This window comes from Eretmochelys imbricata, chromosome 3 (assembly GCF_965152235.1).
Source record: "Eretmochelys imbricata isolate rEreImb1 chromosome 3, rEreImb1.hap1, whole genome shotgun sequence".
In the NCBI taxonomy this organism is placed as follows: domain Eukaryota; kingdom Metazoa; phylum Chordata; order Testudines; family Cheloniidae; genus Eretmochelys; species Eretmochelys imbricata.
Genome location: NC_135574.1, coordinates 211943853 through 211951541, shown reverse-complemented (window position 1 = coordinate 211951541; position 7689 = coordinate 211943853).

The window sequence follows — 7689 nt, the reverse complement described above, 5'->3', positions numbered from 1 at the left end:
CATAATCCCTAAACCAAACCGAATCCTAACCCAAACTTTGACCCGAACTCTAGCCTACCCCTAACTCTACTCCTTGTCCTACCCCCTCACCCTCACCCTAGTATCCTAACTAATTTTGTAGTGTAGCTATTCCCTCAGAATAGAGCACATGGTACCTGTAGCCCAGAGTCAAATACCTTCCCTTTGCTGAGGCATGCGTTCATTGTAGATGAGCTGTACTGAACAGGAGCTATATATCTGTGTTCTAAATGCAGTTATTGAACCTCCTCCTGAAGAGCAACCCCACACTTGTTAAATTTTACACTCCTTTCACCCTAACTCACAGGATTCCATCTGAACTGATACTTTCACTTACTCATCATTAAACACTCATACTGCTGTCATACCCCACCTCATTACTGACAGCCCTTATAGTAAAAACACCCATGTGCCCTGCTATTGACTCCACCTACACAACTCACTGTTGAAATTATGCATACTGGATCCTTCAGCATATGTGTACTCTTCTTTCCTTTTATCAAATGTGTGGGGGTGAAGGCAGGTGAAGATCTCACATTCAAACTAATCCCCATATATCCTGATATCACAGTCAAACCTCTACCAAGCTGTGTCATCTAATGCCTGCACTATTGAGTACAGCTACACCTAACACTGTGAATGCAGTTGGAGTGCATGCAGAGAATTCCCAGTGGCTACTGCCAGCTCAAGGGAGGAAGAGTTAAGATTGCCTTTTCATGTGCCTTAACTCTGCATTTCCTGATTTTCAGAGGTTTGAGTTTTGCTGGGCTTGACATTCTGGAAAGGGACAAGCTACCTCCAGACAACAGTAACTCTGCTTTAATGAAGTTTTTTGTCAGTAAATCAAAACAGGCATTTCATTAGGAACTATGCAATTCAGCATAAACATAAACTTCAGTGGTAACTGGACTTTCCACACTCTTCCACTATTTGTAAAACAAGAAGCCATGAGTCTTCAGAAATACTGCAGCACAACAGCTAACCCACAGCACTGGGAGGTACTCTGTTCCTTTCCTCCTTTCACAACACTCTGATTTGCAGCATAACCTCCAGGCTTGATGAATACAACAAACCAGGCCCTGGGCTCTAAAAATTAATTATGAAAAAAAGCACTAGTTGGTTCAGAATGTAACAGCCCGCCAGCTTAACAGTATCAGCACATGGCCTTTTGTGCTATTAGTTCCTAAGGAATGTAGACTTAAACATTTACCTTCAAAACCTGCCACCACAGTCGTCTACACAGTCTGAGCCAACTATCTTGCTGTCCACAGGCATTACATCCCACAATGGCTATATTCCTCAAAGCGTGCGTCTGGTCCATGCTATACAAGCATGCATAGCTCTGTACTCTGTGTGTGTGTGTGTTGCATGCTATGCACGTGTATATTGCTGTATCACATGTGTGGTGCATGCTAGACGTATGCATAGCTTGATACTGTGTGTTGCATGCTACACATGTGTGCCTTTTTCTCTTGGGGTTATGATGCACACTATACACAGGTGCAAATCGTTCTACTGTGCATGTGTACATGGTGCAGGCTATACACGTGTGCCTGCGTGTGTGCTACCTTCTACATGCATGCATACCTCTAGGCATCGATGGCTGTTGTATGGCTCCGCTAGGAAGCACCACATTCCCCCGCTACAAACGGAGCTGAGCAGTGCATTGTGGGAGATATAGTGCAATGTCCACTGCCTCCATCTCCCATCAAAAGAAAAGGAGTAGTTGTGGCACCTTAGAGACTAACCAATTTATTTGAGCATAAGCTTTCGTGAGCTACAGCTCACAGCTTATGCTCAAATAAATTGGTTAGTCTTTTAGGTGCGACAAGTACTCCTTTTCTTTTTGTGAATACAGACTAACACGGCTGCTACTCTGAAACCTGTCATCTCCCGTCAGCTGTTGCGGCCCCACGGCAGATGTCTGTGGTGTCCCTGCTCTGCCCAGTGCACCAGGAAGTCGTGGCTCCAGCTTGCTGCCAGACACCCCAGGCACCCAACGCCCCGGACCTCCTGCACTCCAATCCACTGTCAGTCCTCACCAGGAGCCCCATTCTTAATCCCATCCATCTCCACCCGCTTCCACCCCCGTCTCCACCAGTTCCCCCAGTCGCAGAACCAGGTCAAGTTGAGCACTTACCGAGGCAAACAAACTTCCAGTCACTGTTCCCAGTGGGACCTTATTAGAGCTCTTGCCGGGCAACTTCCGGTCACTGTTCCCAGTGGGACACTATTAGAGAACTTCCCTGCAACTTCCGGTCACTGTTCCCAGTGGGACACTATTAGCGCTCTTGCCGGCAACTTCCGGTCACTGTTCCCAATGGGACACACACTACTAGCGCATTTGCCGCCAACTTCCGGTCACTGTTCCCAGTGGGACACTATTAGAGCGCTTGCCGGGCAACTTCCGGTCAGTGTTCCCAGTGGGACACTATTAGAGAACTTCCCTGAAACTTCCGGTCACTGTTCCCAGTGGGACACTATTAGCGCTCTTGCCGGCAACTTCCGGTCACTGTTCCCAATGGGACACACACTACTAGCGCACTAGCCGGCAACTTCCGGCCACTGTTCCCAATGGGACACACACTACTAGCGCACTTGCCAGCAACTTCCGGTCACTGTTCCCAGTGGGACACTATTAGAGAACTTCCCTGAAACTTCCGGTCACTGTTCCCAGTGGGACACTATTAGCGCTCTTGCCGGCAACTTCCGGTCACTGTTCCCAATGGGACACATACTACTAGCGCACTTGCCGGCAACTTCCGGTCACTGTTCCCAGTGGGACACTATTAGAGCGCTTGCCGGGCAACTTCCGGTCACTGTTCCCAGTGGGACCTTATTAGAGCACCTACCAGGTCAACTTCACTTCCGGTCATTAGACGAGGAATTGGAGTCACCGTGAGAGGCTGCGACTTGGGAATGCCGCCATTAACCAAGGTCGGAGGAGCAAGCGGCGCCGCCCTGATGCTGCTTATTGCACCGTGACGGCTACGTGAGAAGAACAGATTAAGGTGCGGCGCCGCGCAGGGCCCGATATCTCATGGCAGTTCGAGCGGCGAGGCGCAATGCATCATGAAAATTGCTGTCTCCTCCCCCCCCCCCCATTGCATCACGGGAGTTGTAGTCCCCACCTTGCCGTACCTTATGCCCGCCTGGTTCTTTCCAGCTTTGGTTTCAGGTTATTTGGAGTTTTGCAGGCTCCAGCCAGAGGGACAGAGTCGCTCCCCGGAGTGTCGCCTCAGCAGTTCCCTGGTAACGCTACCATGTGACCATCTGGCTTTAAGGCTGTTCTCTGCATGTGTCCCAGGGTCTGGGGACAGTCCTGGGTCCAGAAACACGCAGCAATTGCATGTGTGCATAGAGCACTGTGCAGTGTTTGCAGGACCAGGGCCAAACCCTTTACTGGTCCAGTAGACTAAAGAACAGATTTCTGTCTATAGATCAGAGCTTTTTGGAATCACTGAACAGAAAGTCTGCACTACAAACAAGTTTTCCAGTAAATATTAATTAGTATTTGAAGCTTCTAACTGCACCATGACAAATAGCCTTCCACGGCATCTGTGTGAGAACTGGAGTGGTGTGTTAACATCATCGGAATTGCTTGATTAGCTCCTAAGCAAGGCTCTTCACAAATTCAAAGGAATGTTGTCATCCCCACTTTACAGGCACAGGATTTTTCCCTATAACCATTTTCTAATACGTGGTGTGTGCAATGGAGGCTTTATGGAGTAGACAACTATTTCACTGCCTCATCCTGTTTACCTTTTTAGTTCAGTAGCCTTATCCCAATGGCAAGGCTTACAAATACTATGTAAGGACATAAAAATCACTTATTTCATAGTAAATATGTAAACAAGCAACCAAAAATCCTTATGAATTAGGATAATAATGTGGAAAGTAAGACTTGACATTAAAGTGAAGAGATTGAATTTTATTAGTAATTATTCTTTTCCCCAATAACAACTTCCAGGGAAGCTCCACATTATTAATAAATTTCTTATAAAATACCTTTTTTATTGAACTTATTTCATATTTCAAGCAATAACCAAAGATCTCTCATGTTGATACATTTCAAACAGTAATTGCCCTATATTTAATGTGCAGCCAATCTGTGGCTTTTAATTTAAATATTCTTTGAATTAAAAAGGTTGGCTAAAAATTGTGTAACTATACAAAGTATTTTTTGCTAAGACAAGGTTAAACATTTTTATCCGGGAAGATGACTGGAGCTGGTCTTGTCTGCAGTACATTTACTGTCTGTCGAACAGCATTGTTTTCATACTACTGGAAGGTTCAGCCTTTCAGATTCTTATACATACAAGTGCTGTCACCATATGTAGGATGAGGTCCACAGCTAGAACAGTTAACCTTCACACGAAACACGTTTAGCTTTCCTCCTCAGGTTGGGAGGATGAATAAGAACCAAGGAGGTCCTATGATTAACTCAGGCCAGAACTTGGGATATGAGGAACAGGTTCCTGGGGTAGTCCCTAAGGAAAGGAGCCGAACTTCAGTTCCGTGGGGCTGGAAGGGCCAGGCAGGCCAGATGGCTGAGACGCTGTAGCTGGGGTAAGGAAGTAGCTGCAGGTGTGTACTGCAAGGAGCAAGAATGGCTCCTGTCAGGGGAAAAGGAATGAACCCATCTCAGGGAAGGCAAGCTCCAGATACAAGGAGTGAGAGGGTAAACTGAACCCAACTCTGGGAATGAGGGCTGGGGACCCTTGACTCCAGGAAAGAGGAGTGTTTGAACTCTGTCGGAAAAGCAGATGCTCAGGGATGAGGGGCTGTGCTTAGCTTGGAACTGAGGTGAAGGTTTTATTGACATGGACCCCAGACAGGGAATGCTGTGATGGTCTTACCTTTTAAGGGCCTGGAGCAGAAAGAGAAAATGAGGCTGGGCTCTGTAGACCCACCCCAGGCCACAAAGAGGTGCTTGGGAGGCAGCGAGCCCTGTTCCAGTCTGGGTTTGGCTAACCCCTGTTCCAGTCTGGGTTTCTAAGAAAAGGCCCCTGATGAGCTGTAGCTGTACAGGAAGATAACTTCCCTATGACAAAGACTGTTGTGCAACAGGACACGCAGTAATGTCTTCCCTGCTGGAGAGCTGGATCCTGGGAAGTGTCCACATGTTGTGTTTATTTTCTTTCTTCCTTCTCTGTCTTGTCTCTAACGTTTTGGCCAACTCTCCATGCCTGTCCTCCTACTAAAAAAAGGAGGACATGTGGCACCTTAGAGACTAACAAATTTATTTGAGCATAAGCTTTCGTGAACTACAGCTCACTTCATCGGATGCATTCAGTGGAAAATACAGTGGGCAGATTTATATACACAGAGAACATGAAACAATCGGTGTTACCATACACACTGTAATGAGAGTGATCAGGTAAGGTGAGCTATTACCAGTGGGAGAGGGGGGGAACCTTTTGTAGTGATAATCAAGGTGGGCCATTTCCAGCAGTTGACAAGAGCCTCTGAGGAACAGCCGGGGGGGGGTGGGGTGGGAATTAAACATGGAGAAATAGTTTTACTTTGTGTAATGACACATCCACTCCCAGTCTTTATTCAAGCCTAAGTTAATTGTATCCAGTTTGCAAATTAATTCCACTTCAGCAGTCTCTCGTTGGAGTCTGTTTTTGAAGTTTTTTTTGTTGAAGAATTGCCACTTTTAGGTCTGTAATCGAGTGACCAAAGAGATTGAAGTGTTCTCCGACTGGTTTTTGAATGTTATAATTCTTGATGTCTGATTTGTGTCCATTTATTCTTTTACGTAGAGACTGTCCAGTTTGGCTAATGTACATGGCAGAGGGGCTTGCAAATGATGGCATACGGTGTCCCTTGAATAGATATGCGGACACAGTTGCCAACGGGCTTTGTTGCAAGGATAGGTTCCTGGGTCAGTGGTTCTGTTGTGTGGTGTGTGGTTGCTGGTGAGTATTTGCTTCAGGTTGGGGGGCTGTCTGTAAGCAAGGACTGGCCTGTCTCCCAAGATCTGTGAGAGTGAGAGATCATTTTTCAGGATAGGTTGTAGATCCTTGATGATGCGTTGGAGAGGTTTTAGTTGGGGGCTGAAGGTGATGGCTAGTGGCGTTCTGTTATTTTCTTTGTTGGGCCTGTCCTGTAGTAGGTAACTTCTGGGTACTCTTCTGGCTCTGTCAATCTGTTTCTTCACTTCAGCAGGTGGGTACTGTAGTTGTAAGAACGCTTGATAGTCCACACAAGAGATCCACTTCCTGGACACTATGGTGCTAATAAGCGATGGTCACATAAACACCACCCTATACCAGAAACCTGTTGACCGCTATGTCTACCTGCATGCCTCCAGCTTTCATCCACACAATCCATTGTCTACAGCCAAGCTCTACGATACAACCGCATTTGCTCCAACCCCTCAGACAGAGACAAACACCTACAAGATCTCTATCAAGCATTCTTAAAACTACAATACCCACCTGATGAAGTGAAAAAACAGATTGACAGAGCCCCACTGTTCCTCAGACGTTCTTGTCAACTACTGGAAATGGCCCACCTTGATTATCACTACAAAAGGTCCCCCCCCCCCCCCGCTCTCCTGCTGGTAATAGCTCACCTTACCTGATCACTCTTGTTACAGTGTGTATGGTAACACCCATTGTTTCATGTTCTCTGTGTATATAAAACTCCCCACTGTATTTTCCACTGAATGCATCCGATGAAGTGAGCTGTAGCTCACAAAACTTTATGCTCAAATAAATTTGTTAGTCGCTAAGGTGCCACAAGTCCTCGTTTTCTTTTTGCGGATACAGACCAACATGGTTGCTACTCTGAATCCTGTCCTCCTACTGTTTCCCTTCACAGGACATGGGCAGGAGTACAAACCCGTGGGGATGCAGACCTGGTGTAAATGGTTCTCTGTGCATAGATGGGTCATGCTGTGTACAGCTTTACTGGTATGGAGGAAAGTGACTTGCTGCCGTCTCTAATCTAGAGCTGACAGGAGCTGCCTGCTTCCCTGAAGTTATGTATTAAGTGCCTGGTGGCCAGAGCAGAGCAGCAAGAGGCCATTTTCAGGGAGTAGGCCCCAGTGTGCAGGCCCTTGCAGGGGGAGGTAGTAGAGACCTGGCACCTCTAATGGATAGGCACATGTGCCTGCTTCCTAGCATCCCACCTGTGACCATGGCACAGTAGGGTGCTCAGTCAGGCTGGAGGTGTACACTGGTCATACTTGCCTTTCATGACTGAGGGGAAAGTCTGCTGGGGACTAGTGCTCCCTGCTGGGAGAGGCAGTCTCTGGCCCAGGAGCCATGCGTGACCCTGTGTAGGTCTGTCCACTTAACATGCAGGTCTGTTTCTCCCAGCTGTTAAGATAGTGTGAGTTGGTCAAGGAGCAGGTGACAGTAGAGATGTAGTGGTCACTAGCTGCACCACCTTCTCTGTCCTATGTAGCCAGGCTGGGACCCTTATGTGCTTTATTAAACTTGGGCCCTATGTGGGCATCTCTGGTCCATCTCCCAGAGGTGGGGAAAGATGTCTGAAGGTGACTCCCAGTGAGGTATTACCTTTGACGGTCTAGGGATACTTACCCTGCCCCACACCAAGGTGGGCAAGCATGTAAGGCCTGTACCAGCTCACTGGTGGGAAATGGACAGGATGGAGAGGCAGGGTGCGAGTGGCTTTGCTCAGCAAAGCTGCCCCTTT